General features: G+C 34.2%; 1 protein-coding gene across 2 annotated transcripts in view; it reads right to left on the bottom strand.

Annotated features, from left to right (window-relative positions):
* The window catches only part of SI (sucrase-isomaltase), a 154,409-nt gene that overhangs the window by 119,242 nt on the left and 15,618 nt on the right, over window positions 1-19,549 (bottom strand). The window lies entirely within an intron of this gene.

Genomic DNA, 19,549 nt, shown 5'->3' with positions numbered 1-19,549 from the left:
CTCTTTCATGATAAAAGGGAACATAGAGTAGTTTTTCCTTGCTTTTAGCACCAACATTAACTGCCAGAGATACTTCACCGGGAAGCGGCAGAGTTGTGGGTCTAGCAGTGCTGGTAGAATCTCAAGAAGATCATTCTCAGGGCATTATCATGGCTGTGTCTGGCACTACCTAGAATCCTTTGATTTCTACCCATTTTCTGAATGTTTCATTGATACTAAGAGATGAAGTCTGGTCTCTGGTTAAAAAAAAAAAAGCCATGCAAAAATTAGGTTTATGATCTCAGTAAGCATCCTTATCTCTTGAATATATACAATAAAGGAAACAATTACTAGAACATCTCCTGAAAATATTGAAGAATGAAAAATGATTCAATTCACATGATAATGTTCAAAATACACTCTAATCTCTGAAAGCGTCTTTAGAATTTTTAAATGTCACATGATTTATTTATCATGTGACATTGCATATTTATTTTAAATTGGTGATACCCACATAGGGAACCAGTACTTTACATAACATATACTTAAACAGGACATTCAGTTCTTGGCAATTTCCAATGACTGCCTCCAGTCACCTGGGCAACTATGGCATCTCAAAGCTCACTTAGAGACAATTATGTCATAACCCAGATGAAGGGCCAGGAATGGCTTTAGCTTTTAACCTCGCAGATCATCAGAAACTCAGAGCAGCATCAGTTAACACAAATATGCCTCCATTGAGGAGGAAGCTTACAAATAAGAAATAGTATACATCAGTATCAATCAGAAATTCAGGGGCATTAGCAGTTCCATAAACAGCTCATTTCACGTCATTGCCATGCCCCTTCAGTCTGCGTCTCAATCCCCTGCCTCACTTCATTTTTCCACTTCTAATTGGTACTCAAGGTGTTTATTTTTTTTTAATTCTTTGATATAAAGCTTATTTTCCTTAACCTTGGAATATAGACAGAAATGTACAAGTTTGTCTCTGGAGTTGGATCATAGCTTCATTTGAAAAGAACTATAGACTAATGTGAATTAATTATCTTCATGTTTCTTAAGTGCCTGTACTTCATAAGCACTTAAAGGAAGTATGCTAAAATCATACAACTTTAAAACTGAGTATATTGATAAGAACTAACGTTCCTAATGTTCCATAATTAAGTTGAAGTTGAAGAAATATAATAAAATGTATGGTAACAGCGTTGCTAACAATTATGACACTGTGAAGTAATGATCAGTTTATTTGGTTGTATCCTCAATTACAATCTAATTATTTATTTACCTAATTTTTAATCAGGATCCATATGTGGGCATCAGCCATTGGGTGTAGCTTAGTATTTGTGCTACTCCTCAATAACAGAGAACATTATATAAACATTTTTAAATTGATGAAATTCCTATTCAACAGGACTATCATACTTTCATAAAAGTGCAAATTTTAAAGTGTTTAACGTCAAAATTCAATTGAACTTTTACTTTAGATATAAAGGAAAATAAAATCTAAGATTGAGAATTTTTTGCAAATGCCTTTTTATGTTAATTTTGTCAGTCTACAAAAATAACTTCTTCATTCTATTTCATTGGTATCATAATGATATTTTGAGAAGACTGGGACTTCAGGTACATAATAGAAGAAATAATGGTCTACTATTTGTTATATCTCACTTAATTTTAAACTATTATTAAATAGTTTTATTTCATTCCTAAAAATTAAAACTATTTTCTGTTTTAGTCTTGCTAAATGAGAAAAAACAAAGAGGTAGAAAAAAGTAAAATGCAAAAACAAACAAAAGGAAAGAGAAAGAAAGGAAAGAAAATAAAGAAAAATAGACATTATATTTAGATGTATCTTTTTATTTAATTAAATGATGCTCCCATCAAATTATTTAAACCAATGAAATCTTCAAATAATTAATTATCTCTTCTCCAAATCCTTAGGGGATAATATTCTGCATATTTGAAGTATGAAGCTCTCTATTGCTCTCCAATTGCAAGTAATTAATTAGCTAAAATTATATTCAATTACCTACACCAACTTTCTTCTCAAAGCATTCTTAGTTTGCTTAAAAAGCAAACATTTGATTTGGATCAGATGTGATTTTTTTCATCTTACAGGAGGATTAAGATTAGTGAGTGACTGTACAGTTTTTTATGCCATTAACTTCTTGATTCCATTTAGGATACTTCAAAGAATAAGATTCAATATTATTGGAATTCTCATGAACATATTTTTTACGTATGGAAATCAAAATCTATTTATAAATGAAAAGATAAAAAGAGTAATTTCAAGGACAAGTCTCAATGAACTTAAAGTTTACAGAAGTGCATATGATAGAAATAAAGGGTAAAAACAAAAGCAAATAGATGTCACATGAATTTTAAGGTAACCATGTGAACTCATAATGTTCTAAATTAGAAGTTTGTGAAAATTACTATGATCCATAAACTAAATTTGGACCAAAAAATGAATAAAATATTATTCTTTTTGACAAATTGTAAAATAGTATTATATGACAGACACTGCTTTATTCCTTTTGTGTGAGATTATCTTCTCTGGCAAATAAAATAACTTTCTCACTAAAATAGTACAGTAGAAGAATAAATCTCAAGATAGCTGAAGATGCACAAGAGAGCCTGGTTTCTATAGTACGGGGTTAAACCTCATGTTCTGGATTGGCTTTATCTCAGATTACTTCAAAATTATAGAAAAAATGCTAATCATGCATTGTTATAGAAAGACAGGGCAGTGGTGCTCTCAAAAGGAGCAAATATTCTTTTGTTTTCAAAGAAAGAACTAAAACTGAATCTATGAATCAAATACTATTGACTTTGCATATTGATCCAGCATAAAATTTTGTAACTGTTTAGGAGCATTTCTTTTTTTTTTTTCTTTTTTTTTTTTTTTTGAGACGGAGTTTCACTCATGTTACCCAGGCCGGAGTGCAATGGCGCAATCTCGGCTCACCACAACCTCCGCCTCCTGGGTTCAGGCAATTCTCCTGCCTCAGCCTCCTGAGTAGCTGGGATTACAGGCACGCACCACCATGCCCAGCTAATTTTTTGTATTTTTAGTAGAGACGGGGTTTCACCATGTAGACCAGGATGGTCTCGATCTCTTGACCTCGTGATCCACCCGCCTCGGCCTCCCAAAGTGCCGGGATTACAGGCTTGAGCCACCGCGCCCGGCCGGAGCATTTCAATAATTTTTGTTCAAACGGATTTACTGAGAAAAAAATCTGGAATATATTATTTTGAAAATATTAAAATAATTTATAATAATATGGTATCAGAAAAATATCTTTGTTGGAGTCATCATCATTTATGAATAACATCAATTCCAATTGGACAAGGTTTCTAAATGGGTTGAGTGAGAGAATCAGGAAGAATTCAAGTGTCCACGTATAGGCAATTAAAAATGTATCTGGAGATAATTTTATGGGCAATATAAAAGGCATAATATATGACAATACAATTAGGGGATTCACAGCCATTAGAAAAGCTATATTTAAAGTAAGTCAGTTTCTAAGCTCACGTCAGCCTGAAAGATACCATAATGAAATTTATAAATAACATGAAATCGTGATTTCATAAATAAATGTTATATAAAACAGTCCAAATAAGAATGGAGTACTTCAGACAGAAAAAGTAACAAAATTTAATAATATCTTCTGTGTCTATTCTGCTTTTTGCTCTAAACCCCTTTTATTCTTTTTGTTTAACTCAAATATGCATCATTTCCTGCCTGCATTCTTACAGCCTCATAGCTAGTATCTTTGATCTTGTAAGTTGACTTCTCTCCATTTTCCTTGATACTGAAATAATGTTTCCAAAGTTTGCCACGGCAAATAATCACATGACAAAATGTTTGACATCACTGGTCATTAAAAAGCTGCAAATTATGGCTGGGCGTGGTGGCTTACGCCTGTAATCCCAGCACTTTGGGAGGCCGGGGCGGGAGGATCACGAAGTCAAGAGATCGAGACCATCCTCCTGGCCAACTTGGTGAAACCCTGTCTCTACTAAAAATACAAAAATTAGCTGGGCGTGGTGGCATGCACCTGTAGTCCCAGCTACTCAGGAGGCTGAGGCAGGAGAATTGCTTGAACCCGGGAGGTGGAGGTTGCAGTGAGCTGAGATCACGCCACTGCACTCCAGCCTGGCACCTGGTGACAGAGTGAGACTCTGTCTCTCAAAAAAAAAAAAAAAAGCTGCAAATTAAAGCTACAATAAGACACTCACACAAACCTTCTAGAATGTGTAAAATTAAAAAATAATCATCATACCTGGTGATAGTAAGTTTGTGGAAGAATTAAACTCTGTACAATCACTTGGAGAAATAGTTTAGATTTTTTTTTTTTAAATTTAAATGTACAAGTACCATGTTACCAAGCCAATCTACTCCTAGGTATTTATCCAAAGGAAATGAAAGCTCCGTGAATACTTGTAAATAAAAGTTTGTACCAGTTTCCTTTGTAATAGCGAAATACTAGAAACAACCTAAATATCCATCAGCAAGTGAATTGATAACAGGTTGTGCTATATCCATACAATGGAATACATCTCAATGACAAAAAAAGAAGAAGAAAACTGAATGAACTACCAACGAATATGTAAGAGATCAAAATATGTAAGAGATCAAAATATGCCATGTTGGCATAACAGTTATTTAGAGCTGGAGGCAAAAGAGAATCAACAGATACTGAAAAAAGTTTTCTCAGAGCTTCTCTTATCTGACTAAAATAAGAAACTTCTGAAAAATAAGGACTGTCATAAATATCCTAGCTCAGGGAAGTTTTATGACCATAAAAAGAAGAGAAAGTCAGTGTCACATGAAACTGCACAGATAGTCTAATTAGTTTCCATTTCCCCAACCCGTATATTAATATTTACCTTCCTATAGTTTGCTGACCTTGAAATCATAAATTTCCTTTTCTTTAAGAACTTACCATTCTTTTGTTAAGATGGTACATAGGCCAAGTTCTAGCCAATCCTTTCAACTACTCAACTACATCTTTTAATGCTTCCATAATGCATGTTAATAATACTTTTTCCTTTTTTTGTTTTTCTCCTGTAAATGTGATTTCTCTTTTTTTTCTTTTGTTTCTTTCTTTTCTTTTTTTTTTTTTTTTTTGAGATAGAGTCTCCCTCTGTCGCTCAGGCTGGAGTGCAGCAGCCAGAGCTGGGCTCATTCAACCTCCACCTCACTGCTTCAAGTGATTCTCCTCCTGCCTCAGCCTCCTGAGTAGCTGGGATTATAGGCATGTGCCACCATGCCCAGCTAATTTTTGTACTTTTAGTAGAGACAGGGGTTTCACCATGTTGGTCAAGCTGGTCTCAAACTCCTGACTTCATGATCTACCTGCCTCGACCTCCCAAAATGTGGGATTACAGGTGTGAGCCACTGTCCCCAGACAATCTGTCTTTTCTTAATCTAATTTACAGGGCACCCTATGAAGAACTAAAAATGAATAGAGAAAACAGAATTTTTCCTTCCCAATACATTCACAGCATGGATTAAACAAAAATAAATATAGAGTATGATTCTATTTTTATAAAATACTAGAAAATGAAAACTATACTGATGAAAGTAGATCAATTTTTGCCAAACCAAAGGGTGCTAAGGAGAAGGGTAGGAGCAAGAGTGAAAGATTATACAAATAGATAAGGAAATTTTGGGTTGATAAGAGTATTAATTTTTTGGTTGTGGTGATATATTCATGGGTATATGTACACATCAAAACTTATTAAATTGTTTACTAACTATATTGTCTGTTACAAGGAAGTAATATCTACATGTCTGCTAAAAGTGAAATAAAAAGAAGAAATAATAATAAAAGTCAGCTTTGGAAACTGCAAATCCATGGGAAATTTGAGACTTTCAACATATTGTTGCTAAAAGCAAAAATAAAAAATATCCAGCACATTATTAACACAGTTAAACACTGCTATTTAGACATACTAATCTAAGCAGTTAGATAAAAGATAGTAAGAAAGTTGTCAGCATGGGAAAAGATTCTACTGAAATGTCAACTGTAGATGAAATGGATATATACCTGGAAAATACAAGGAAATCAATGAAACACTTAGAAACAACAAAATTAATAGTGATAGATGACAACAAAACTAATAAAATATTAATAGTAAATTTAGAAAATTTAATGAAAGTATAAATTCCTATAAATATTTAGAAAATATTCTTTATTAAAAAAACAAATTCAAAATAAAGTGATGTGTAGGATCTACATTAAGAAAACTTTAGGACTATTCTTAAAGACATATAAGAAAACATGAATAGGAAAGTCTTTTTTTGATTGTTAATTTTATTAAATAGATATCTTTAATATAGAGTATGCAAACCTGAATAAGCTAAGCTACCTTGATGCTGGCAGCAGCGTGGAGTTGTATTTAATACACACACACACAGGCACACTCACATAATCATACACACAATCATATACATATGCACACACACACATACACAAACACACTGAGAATTCCAACTTCAGAACTTTTGAAGATTGAATTATTTTCCCCAACGCACATAAAATGGCCTAAGCACACGATTTAACTATTTATTATCCATATTACAAAACAGCTGTTTCCACTCACCACCTAGTCCCATCTTCTTTTCTAGGTCTGCATCCAAATACCAATCTGCTCTTTAAAACACGTCTTCAGCTGTCAAACCATTTTTGCTCAAAGATTGACCCAATTTGGCTTTGTCTGTCAAATTTATCTGTACTAAATCCAGATTCCAAAGAACTTGAAACTTCTTGTAAGGAAGCGGGTGACCAGAAATCCCTCAGAATTATGTTCCCTCCTTATCCGGGAGAGTATTTTTTTTGTTTTGTTTTGTGTATGTGTGTAGTGCCTTTGGAATACTGTAGTCTAATTTTTATTCCAGTATATATACCTTACAAAAGTGTAAAGGCACAAATTAAGTAATAAAAAAATTAAGTAATAGTTAAAAATATTTGCAATACATATATAATGCGATATTTTATTCACATTCAAAAATATTTATAAAAAAATGTAATGTGAGACAATATTGTACACTGGGTAAATTGTATGTCATACTTATATTTCTATTACCTTAAACAATGCTAATACAAAGGAAACTAAAACTACTCAGCAAAACATAAAAACAACATAAAACTAAAACAAATAGGTACAGGGAAGGAATATGGAGTGTTCACTTAATATTTCTTTTCCTGGCTACCGTGGGCCATCAGATAATCCTTTGTGTCATGATTAAATGCCTCTGTTTCTAGGCTTCCAAGGTTCCAGAAGTCGTAGCCTGTTATAGATTTTATCCCCTGATTAAGGGCAGTCTCAAGAGTTGGAAATTTAGTGAATAGCTGGTAATACTGTTTGTGAATCTTGCCACGCTGGAGGCAGATTCAGAGAAACACACAAGGTCCTACCAGGACTTAGGTTCTGGCCTTCAAGAAGGCCTTGTAACTGGGACTGATTAACACAGGAACAGAAAACCAAATGCCACATGTTCTCACTAAAAGTGAAGCTAAATATTGAGAACATATAGGCATCAACATGGGATCAATAGACACTGCAGGCTACTAAAAGGGGGAGGGAGAGAGAAGAACGTAGGTCAAAAATCTACCTATTAGGTACGTGCTCACTACCTGGGTAACGGGATCTGTTCCCTAAACCTCAGTATTATGCAATATTCCCATGTAACAAACCTGCACATGTAAAACCCCCTTCATCTAAAGCAAAAGTTAAAATTTTTAAATTAGAAAAACAGAGATGGAAAAAAAGTGGCTACTCTTGTAATACTCAGGAAGCACAATCAAATTTTAATTTCATAGTAGAGTTGTCAGGGTTACCCTGCAGAACCAAGTAACATAGATATCATTCAGTCCCTTGATGTCAGATTCCCAACGATCACAATTGTAGTGAATAGGAATAAATGAATATGATATTCTAATGCAAAAGTTATACTTTTTTTCTAAATCAAAAGAGTCAGTGTTATGAAGATACTGATTCTTTCTGAATTAACCAACAAAATCAATATAATCCCACTGAAACAAATTTTTAAGCTGGTAAAATGATACTGAAATTTAACACTGAGATTTTCTGGTGTTTCCACAGCCATGCTCTATAATATAGGTAGAAATGTGGGGAATGTTAATATTTCTTCAAAGCCTGTAATATTAGTAAACTCAGAATACACCACATAATGTCATAGGTCAATGTGTAATGCTAAATCATAAATTTCAGATATATACTCTAAACTTTCCTTTTACTATATGTGTTATCTAATACTTCCTTTCATTTTCCCTAGGTTTAAGTAAAATGATAAAATATGATTTATATAAGGCACATGTTTACCTTTTATAGCATTTTCTTCATCTGATAACTTTGAATTGCAGTTAAAATCAGTTTATTATTGTCAGAAAGTTTGACTTAACACTATTAAAATAAAATAATTTGCATTTGATATGTATCTTCCAATGTTAATGCATTCAACTGCTTGAGAAAATATTTTGCTGCTACTGTCTCTTTGCAGTAAAATATTTTCAAGGGGTAATTTACATTTGAAATGAAATAAATAAAAATGCATACAAATGTTGATTCAAAAACCATTTTTTACTACTTTAAAATGTAGAATCCTACTATCTTAGCTCAATATGATTACAATTATTGGAGCATTGTGGTGATGTCATAGTTTAACTAAATGGACAGAAACTACTAAGTCCTCTTCTGTACAGAAGTAGGATACTTCTCTAGGCAGGAAATCTCTTAATTTTTAAATGTGCTCCACTTCATTAACGTATGTAGTGTTTTATTCGTAACAAACAAGATTATTATTATCTTTCACACAATTACTTGAGAATTCCAGTGTAAGCTGAGAACTTTTAGGAAGCTCATTTTCAAGAATATTTACTGAGCCCCTACTTTTATGTTTGTTTCTGTTTTGTTTTGTTTTTGTTTTTCAGACGGAGTCTTGCTCTGTTACCAGGCCAGAGTGAGTGGTACAATCTCGGCTCACTGCAACCTCTGCCTCCTAGGTTCAAGCAAGTCTTCTGGCTCAGCCTCCTGAGTAGCTGGGACTACAGGTGCATACCACTACGCCCAGCTAATTTTGTACTGTCTTTTCTCTTTTTTAATTAATTAATTATTTATTTATTTAGTAAAGATGAAGTTTCACCATGTTTTTAGCCAGCATGGTCTCGATCTCTTGACCTCCTGATCTGCCCGCCTCAGTCTCCCAAAGTGCTGGAATTACAGGCATGAGCCACCGTGCCCTGCCCAAGCACCTACTTTGTTTTAGACAATCGATTAAAGACTTACATGAATCATTTAATGTAAATGTAACAACATGCTCTGGGTTTAGTCTCTACTGTTATGCAGAGATTACAGAAACCAGATTTATATGAGAGATATTAAGAATTTAGGTATATAATTTGTTATATATGTATTACCCTGATCTCGTATGCTCGCTTCCTGTATTAGCTAGACCAGTGGTCCTCAAATATCTTACTTTCAAAACTTCACTATGCTATTAAAAGGCAGTGAAGTACCTAAAGAGTTTTTATTTATGTGGACATTATCTAGCAATATTTACCGTATTTGACATTAAAATGAGAATTAAAAATATCATGTCAGTTAAAAACATTGATAATATCCCATCACTCATTAAAGCAAATATTTATTGGAAAAATGTTTTTGAAATCATATTAAAAATTAGGAAAATTGTATTTTGCTTTTCATTTTGGCAAATCTCTTTAATGTTTGCCTTACTAAACAATAGCTGGCTTCTTATATTTATTCCTGCTATTAATTTATTGTGACATTACACTTTGTATACACTTATGAAAAATTGAGAATGAAAATATTCAAATAATGTTTTTGTATTATGAAAACAATTTTGAAGGGTGGAGTTCCTGATTGGTTCTTGAGCCTTTAAAAATCCCTCGACCACATTTGCAGAACCCCCTGTCCTAGAGCATTAGAAGTACCTAGGATACATCTGGATATATCAACCTGTTACAGGTAATTCTAATTTATTCCATAGTTATAAACATACATTAAAAAATATATCATAAAAATTTTATGAACATCTGAAAGATAATAAGTTAGACAAAATTTTGACAATTCTTGACAAATTGCAATTGGTTAATGAAAGCAGTTTTTTAAACAAATTTTTATTATTAGTAGTAGTATAGTATTATTACACTGTAACCTAGTATGATCACAAAGCATGGTTTTAGAAAAGAGCAAAAGGAAGCCATTGAATGATGAATATATATATACTGCATTTCTTCTTTCATTTGGCACACAGTTGCTATATACCAAGACAAATGCTAGGTGGCAAGGATTAATAGAATTGAATCTGTTAAAAAATAATAATAAATGCTTTCTAGAAAGTTTGAAAGAATAAATTATAGCTGAATAACCAAAGTTCCCTGGTAGAATCAGAGGTAGTTTTGCAAACTAATGGGGGAGAGCTTAATGTTAAGAAAATAAGCTTACTAGTGAAGTTTTCAAAGCTGTAATACTAGTTAGTAAAATATTTCTAGATTATCTTATGGTGATGAGAGAAATTCCTCTATCATGCCAACCTGTTAAAAAGTGAAATATTATGCTAATTAGTAAAATGTGCCTTTCTGGTCATAACCAGTAGATTTGGCAAAACTTTTCACTGATTATAGAGTAAGTAATTAACTTGGACCATGCTTTAGGTATGAAGAAGGAAGTTATTTTTTTTTTCTGTTCTTTAATATTAAAGTAATGGAAACTCTAAAGAAAATTATTGCATTAAGCCTAAAACCTAAAGCCTAACCTAACTAGACTTATTTAATCATATTTGGCAGCATATTGTTTATAAGAATAAAATAATTTAAATAAGATAACGTGTCTTCAACCTTGTTTATTTGATTGTATATGAAAAGAAATCAAATATTGACCATTAATATTCAGAAAATTATGTATGCCTAGGAGAAGAAAAACATAATTGTCTTGCTCTGATTGTTGGTATTATATTACAATTAAATATTTTAAGTTCATGCATTTTAATACACTATAACAGTTTGAAAAGACATCCACAATTTATATAATAACTGACTTCCTGCTAAGAAAGAAGCAAACATAAAATACAAGTTGGTTTACAACACAAAGTTCACTATGATAAGAGGAGCAAGGTACAATAATAATAATTTCTCCTCAATTGAATTGTCTGTTTTATTGCAGTTGTATTTGATGAAAATATTTGAACACAAAGTCCAGTTTTCAACAAATTATAAACCTATGGTTTTTGAATTAAAATAGAAATATTTAAATATCCTTCAAATATGTTATAAAATGATTTCATTTGTTCATTCAGCTATTTATCCAGATCCTGCTATTTGCAATGCCCTTTTCAGCTACTGTGCCTAAATCAGTAGGAAAAAAAATGTATAAGGACAAAGTATAAGGACAAAAATATCTCTGCCCTTATACTTTGGAGCATAGATTCTAATGGGAAAGTAATAGACAACCAAAAATTAACATATTAAATAAGCATATTACATAGTGTGTTAGAACACAGTGAGAGCTATGTAGAGAAGTGAGTTAAGAAGGTGATTGTATGTGCTAGGGGATAATTGTTACAATATTTTGTATTTTTTTAAATTAACACACATGAAAATTGCCTTTTATTGGTATATGCTTTTTCCAATTTAGCACTGGTATATACTTCTGTAACCACAACTTCAAACAAGATAAGAACAATTACATCAACTCCAAAAAACTCTTTTGTGCTGCTCCTTGTCATCAGATATCTCCCTACTCCTAAACCTTGACCAAAGCTGGTCTGTTTTCAGTCTTTATAGTTTTGTGTTTTCAGAAATGCCTTTAAATTGAATCATACACTAGGTAGCATTTAACACTGCCATTTTTGGCAGGGCATGGTGGCTTACGCTTGTAATACCAACGCTTTGGGAGGACAACATGGGAGGATCACCTGAGCCCAGGAGGTGGAAGCTGCAGTCAGTCAGTCCTGATAGCACCTTTACACTCCAGCCTGGGTATCCGTGAAACCATGTCTCGAAAAAATAAAACTGGTATCTTTCCTCAACATAATGACTTTGTGATTTATTCAAATTGTTGCATATACCAATACTCTATTCCTTTGTATTGCTAAATAATATTCCATAATAAAAAATATACTACAGTTCATTTATCATTCACCTGCTGAATCAGGTTTTGGCAATTATGAACAGAATTTCTATCAATATTTGTGTACAAGTTTTTTGGGCTAATGTCAGTTCTCATGTGTCTAAGATAAATATCTGAGAGTAGAACTCCTGGGTTTTATGGTAAGTGTATGTTCAATTTGAATAAATTGTCAAGCCATTTTCCAAAATGTCTGTAACACTTAGCATTCCCACTAGAAATGTTCCTTTTCTTATTCATTAAAATTTTAGAATTAGTTTATTTACATTAACAAAAATCCTGCAGGGATGTTCATTGTAATTTCACTAAACCTCTGTTGATAGTTTGGGGAACTTTGCCATATCTACTACATTGAATTAAATCCATACACACAGTATGCCTTTCCAAGCATTTAGGTTTTCTTTGGTTTCATTATTATTTCACAGTTTATATGAATATATGTTTTACATGTTTTGTTAGATTTGTGCCTTAGTATTTCATTTCTTAAAGTTATTGTAAATAGTATTGAAATTTTTTCTGTTGACACTGTGTGCTATATCCTTGATAAATTCACTGATTTGTTCCAGGAGTTTGTTGCTTGTTTGCTTTCTTTGGCTTTAAATTCTGTATCATTCAGCATTTTCCAAAGAAAAAAAGTAAGTAGAAAATATATAGAGAGAGACCCATGGGAGTGGCTCATGGGATGGTGGAAGGTGACAATTCCAAAATTTGTAGGACACGCCAACAGACTGGAAATTTGGGGGCAGGAGTTGATAAAACTTGGGGGCAGGAGTTGATATGTCTTGAGAGAAATTTCTTTTTCCTCAGCAAAACCTCAGTTTGCTTTTACCACCTTTAAAATGATTGAATGGGGCCCATACACATTATCAAGAATAATCTTTAATTTAAGTAAGCTGATTGCAGATGTTAACTGCATCTACAAAACACCTTTATTATGAGACCTATGTTAGTTTCTTCTCCCACCCCCAGTGTGAATAAGCATTTCGTTTTCCCCACAACCTTGCCAGCATCTGATATTTTTTATTTTGACTTTTTAGTAATAATCATTCTTACTGCTGTGTGATGGTAACTCATTGCGGTTTTGATTTGTATTTCTTTTATGATTTGTGATGGTGAGCTTTTTTTCTTATGTTTGTTGGCCACATAAATGTCTTCTTTTGGGAAGTGTCTGTTCACATCGTTTACTCAATTTTAATGGGATTGTATGAGTTTTTTTCTTATAAATGTGTTTAAGTTCCTTATAGACTCTGGATTTTAGACCTTTGTCAGATGAATAGATGGCAAAAAAATTCTCACATTCTGGAGGTTGTCTGTTACTTCTAATAATAGTTTCTTTTGCTGTGCAAAAACTCTTTAGTTTAATTAGATCACGTTTGTCATTGTTTTCTTTTGTTGCAATTGCTTGTGGAAATTTTGTTATGAAATCTTTGCCTGTGCCTATGTCCTGAATGGTATTGCCTAGGTTTTCTTCTAGAGTTTTTACAGTTTGGGGTTTAACATTTAAGTCTTTAATTCACCTTAATTTACTTTGTGTATAAAGGGTAAGGAAGGGGACAAGTTTCAATTTTCTGCATATGGTTAGCCAGTTTTTCCAGCTCCATTTATTAAATAGGAACTTCTTTACTCATTGCTTGTTTTTAGCAGGTTTGCCAAAGATCAGTTGGTTGTGGATGTGTGGTCTTGCTTCCGAGTTCTGTATTGTTTCACTGGTCTATGTGTCTGCTTTTGTGCCGGTTTCATGCTATTATGGTTACTGTAGCCTTGTAGAATAGTTTGAAGTAGGGTAGTGTAATGCCTCCGGCTTTATTTTTTTTACTTAGGACTGTCTTGGATATCTGGGCTCTTTTTGTTTGTTTGTTTGTTTACATATGAATTTTAAAATAGTTTTGTTTTTCTAATTCTGTGAATAATATTAATGGTGGTTTAACGGGAATAGCATTGAATCTATAAATTGCTTTGGGCAATATGGCCATTTAAAAAATTCTTACTATCCATGAGCATGGCCATTTTTTGTGTGTCCTCTCTGGTTTCCCTGAGAAGTAGTTTGTAGTTCTCTTGAAGAGGCACTTTGCTTTTCTTGTTAGCTGTATTTCTAGGTACATTATTCTCTTTGTATGAACAATAGAAGTAGGGACTCCTCCCTAACTCATTTTATGAAGCCAGTATGATTCTGATACCAAAACCTGGCAGAGATATAACAACAAAAAAGAAAGCCTAGTGTAATTTTCTTGGTAGCTATAATTATCCAATAAAAACTAAGAGAAATAATTTTAAACATTTTAATTCCAAAACTGTATACAAATGTTTTACAGTGGTCCCTCTGCAATAACTTCATGTCTATGTATATGCATAATAATCCTTCACAGTGGACAGACCAAATCTGTTTTCCATGTAATTTTCTATAAAAAATTTAAAATCTAAAAAGAAGAAGAAAAGCTGTTTTACTTCCTTTCTCCATTGGTTGGACCAAAGAGATGGTGTTTGGAGAAAAACAAAAGCACACTAGTTTAATATTAGGATGAAGATCACCTATAAAAGGAGAATGTGCAGGAGAATTATGAATGATAAGCACAAGTTTGAAAGGTATGTAATGTTTTAAACAGCACTTCTCCATTATAGTGGCATATTAGTTCAAGAGGGCATCTTGGAAGAGGAGCTGGGTCATCTGTAACTTCACACTGTTTCGTTATCATTGTGCACTTATTAACATGCTTGAAGGCCCTGGAGTTTCCATGGTGCCAGATCACAAAGGGTTTTAATTTGCAGCCTGAAATATTGCCCCCAAGCAAGGCTGTTTTCCTGTCCTTAAAAGCCTTCACACCTGGCATTGACGACACTTCATTATAGATGAAAGTCCTTTCAGGCATCTGTTTCCAGAATAGGGAGGTTTCATTCATATTGAAGATTTGCTCTGGCAAGTAATTTTCCTCCACAATCAGCTTATGTACAGTTTCTCAAAATTCTTCAGCTGCTTTCACATCAGCACTTACAGACTTACCACTCATTTTCACATTATGTAAAAATAATGATTCTTGAATAATTTAAGCCACTCAGAGCTAGCAGTAAATTCAACACCATAGTCAAGTCCAGCCTTTTTATTTTGCAAAGAAACTTTTTGCTTTGGCTGTGGTTATCATTGTGCTGAGGGCGATACACTTCTGCGTCTGGCCTTTGATCCATGTCATTAGAAGTTTCTCCATGTCTGATATAAGTACTTTAAATTTTTTTTTTAATCCCTTTGTCCTTGATAAATCATATTCTTTAAAAGCTTTTGCTATTGTGTTCTTGTTCTTCAAGTTCATAGCTATGTTGGACAGAAACGTGTATGATTAGTGTGCAATAATCATCATTGATTTTCTACCTTCCTAGTCCTTAATCACTTTTGATTTCCTATTCAGATGAATGATTCAATGTGGCTTCCTATTGGCAACTTTAGCAGTGGATTTTGTATGCTTAGGGGCCATGATGAGGAAAACCACATAAGATTTGATCAAGTACAAAAGAAAATGATGCAATCAACAGAAAAAATAAACACAAGATGTATGAGACTGCTGCTGGCCTAATGTAGCATATTGTTTTACACTAAACTTTTTTGTTATAGCTAGAAGAAATATACTTGAGCAGAAGTATACAAAGTATATACTATAAATATATGAACCAGTAACATAGACAGGTATTATCATTATTAAGTATTATGAAAAATAGGTAATTGCATGTAGTATATTTTCATAAAACCAGCAGCACAGTAGCTTTGTTTACACCAGTATCATCACGAATGTGTGAATAATCTTTGCAATGGCTATGATGTCATTAGGCAACAACAATTTTTCAGCTCCGTCATGATCTTATGGGAACACCATTGTATGTACGGTCCATGGTTGACTGAAACGTCATTATGCAGTGCATGACTATATTTAGAAAATGAGTATTACGGTATATAAATATATCTGGTAGGCCAAATGAAAACAAATAAAAAACATCCAACCTTTATTAGAAATATCAAAAGATTTCTCAATTAGGAAAAAGATAACCAACCAAAATAGAATAGACTATAACTAATTTTCTAATATTGTTGAACTTTTCCAGAATTTAGATGAGAAAGATAATGTTTTAAATAACAAAACTTACAAAATATTTAATCTTTGGCTAAAAATAATGGAAAGGCAATAAAAAAAAAAACCCACAAACTATGTAAGCGTCTTTTGACACTGATTTCAGAAGAACATTATATAAAGATCTCAACATATTAGGTGCTCAATAAATATCTGTCAAATGAGGATAATTAATCTAAAAGCAGGATATTAAGTACTTTCTTCATATTGTATATAACACCTCAGGAATTGTAAGATTTACTCGTTTATTGGTTTTTCCTTGTTTTTATTTGTAAAACCATTATAAACCTGGGGTGATTTAAATCACTTTACTTCATACCCATGGCATTGGTGATCCTATTCAGCAGACTAAACATTGGTCTGGGAGAGGAGATCTTGCCTACTACTGAATATTTAAATTTGAGTCTAAGCAAGTCATTTGATATTCACCTCAGTTTTCTTATGTATACAATAAACTATTTTAATGAAAGCTCTGTCATTCCATGAGATCTAATTTTTCCATCTCCGATAAATATTACTTTTTAATTCTTCCTGTTCTTGGCTGCCAAAATAAAATTCCGAGTCTAAAATTATAAAATTCTTATTTGTATATAAGCTGTATTTGCATAAATTTCCAAATAGCATTTAAAATAATCATTTTAGATTCACCTATCTGAGGTAAACAAAATAATCTCAGATTCCTGAGCTGCTTCTCTCCCCTGCTGTTCTTATTTCCATGTCTCTGCCCTTTAAAAGAATGCAACTATCCTTTCTAGCTCACTAATCCCTTTCCTTTCTCTCTGTCCTATCACTATACTGATAATATGCCCGCTAATGCTTGCTAAACGTTATGTCAAGTTTTGCAGTTAGCATGACTGAGGAATGCAGAAGGGAAGAGGCATTGAATAAGATGATTACTATTGCTTGAACACTTTATGGATTAGAAAGACTACAGATGTGGGTCAGATGTGACTGGGATAATAACAGAAAGAAAGATTGTGCATGCAGATTATGGCAAGGACAGAGATCAGCAAATCGGATTTATTGATGGGGGCTATATAATAGGAGAATTTTAATCATGCAAAACTACCTCTTGTCCCTAAAGTCTAACCTCAGATATCAAGGATGGAAACCCATTATGCAAATAAATCATATATTCATTTCTTTAAATTGTCATTTTCTTGGTTTCAAGGCTAGCCTCAGGACATAATGGAATACAAAAAGCCATAAATAAACCTGAATGTGGAGAGGTGTAAATTTAAATTATATCTCATTCTACATGTGTTTTTCAGTGATAAATAACATTTAAGTATGTTCTACATTAAGCAAGAAATAATAATTTGCATTTAAATCAGACTAAAATGTGTTTAGTATTTTGTTGATCACTTTGAGTTGTAAAATGGGGAGGAAAAGTATTAAGACATGCTATTTATCTGGACCATGTCTTTTCTATTAATAAGACAACATCAACACTCTAATCAATGACAACAAGCCCAAGTTGTTTTTGAGATGTCATGAGCCTACATCTTTTTGAATACCAGTAATAGCAAATAACTTTAAGAAGAGCAGCCAAAAGAAGAGAATCCTGCAAAGGCAAATGACCAAGAGTCATGCAACATAGACATGCAGGAATAATAGCATTCAAAACAGGAAGAAAAGCGAGCAGATTCAAAAAAGTTATCTAGCCACAGGAAATGTACAATGTTATATGACTCTATCTTTTGTTGACTTTTTATTTTAAAAATGTACATGGTGAGTGAAATAAAATCAATTGCTTGAAGTATCCTGATAGTCTACATCACGTTATAAAGTTATCTTGCTCTTGTATGGGCATTAAAGAGTTATATATTTAATGTCATCTTCTCAGTCTGGGCTTCTTGGGAAAGCTTTCCAGATATTTGAAAGGACTTAGGTATTGTAATCTAAGCTGTATCTGCTTTAGGGGGGACCGCAAATCCAGTAGCATTGTGGTTCCTGCAGACTCGTAGAGGTACTGACTTGATGGTCTTTGACAAGATCCAGAATTCTCTGGATTACTAGGAAGAGACTTTTGCACTCTTTGTTTACTTTCTCCCAAACAGAGTCTCTCTATAGTCTCTAAGCTACCTGGAGCTGGGCGTGAAATGACACAAGAACCCCGGTGGCCACCACCCCTGGACTGTGTTGAATCAGAACTGAAGCCAGCTTGTCACTGGGTCTGACAGAAAGCCTGCTATCACTCCCTGGCTACCACCTATCTTTACTCAAAGCCCTGGGGCTTTCAGCAGATGCAAAAGCCAACCAGGCCTGTGTCTTTCCCTTCAGGGCAGTGAGTTCCCCCAGGCCCTGGTCAGAAGTAGCCAAACACTTTCAAAGTTCCACCTGGTATTGGATTGTAATGTAGCTGAGCTGGCACTCAAACCGCAAGATGGAGTCCTTCCCACGCTTCTCTCCCATTTCCAAAGTCGGAGCTGCCTGACCTGGCAGCCACCACTGCCACCAATGTTTCTTTAAAGCCCAAGGGCTATTAAGACAGCGTTGTAAATGCTGTCTGGCCTTGGACTCTCCCTTCAGGGAAGTGGGGTCCCCTCTGGCCCAAGACAAGTTCAGAAATCCTAAGCAAGAGCCAAGTTCTGCAACTGGGGACACTAGGAGCCAATTAGCGCTCTATCACCCTGTGGCTGAGCTGGTACCTAAGTGCAAGACAAAGTCCCCTTTACTATTCCCTTCACTTTTCTGAAGTGGAAGCAGTCTCACCCTAAAGTCACCCCAGCTGGGAATGTGCTGAGTTTCACTGGAGGCCAGCAAGCCTCAGTGTACCACCCAAGGCCATGGAGGTAGTACCTGCGTATCACTGCTGGTTATTCAGGGCCCAAGGGCTCTTTAGTTAGCAGGTCATGAATCCTGCCAAGACTGAGTCTTTCCCTTCAAGGCAATGGGATCACTTCTGGATAAGGGTGTGTCTAGAAATGTCTAGAAGGTAGGACTAGAAATGCGGCCTCACAACTCTTAACCAATACCCTATGCTGCTGCGGCTGAGGTGGTTTCCGAAATAATTGACAAAGTCCTCCTTGTGCTACTTTCTCCTCTCCTTAAGTGGAAGGAAGGGATCTCTTTTGGAGCCACAGATTTGCAACCTGGGCTTGGGGAGGAATGATACCACCACTCCCTTAGCCGCCCAAGCTAGTGTCTCAGTAGGTCACGTCCTTCCTCAGTCCACTGTGTCTGGGCCCTGTTCAGCCCTAGGACTCACCTAGATGTTGCTGTCCTTGTGGCCTAGAGTACCTTTCAAGGTTTTTTTCAAGCCCTAGGGCCCTTTA

This window comes from Sapajus apella, unplaced genomic scaffold (genome assembly GCF_009761245.1).
Source record: "Sapajus apella isolate SASKATOON/1434 unplaced genomic scaffold, GSC_monkey_1.0 scaffold4, whole genome shotgun sequence".
In the NCBI taxonomy this organism is placed as follows: domain Eukaryota; kingdom Metazoa; phylum Chordata; class Mammalia; order Primates; family Cebidae; genus Sapajus; species Sapajus apella.
The sequence above is the reverse complement of the archived record's forward strand: the minus strand, read 5'-3'. Positions and strand labels throughout refer to the sequence as shown.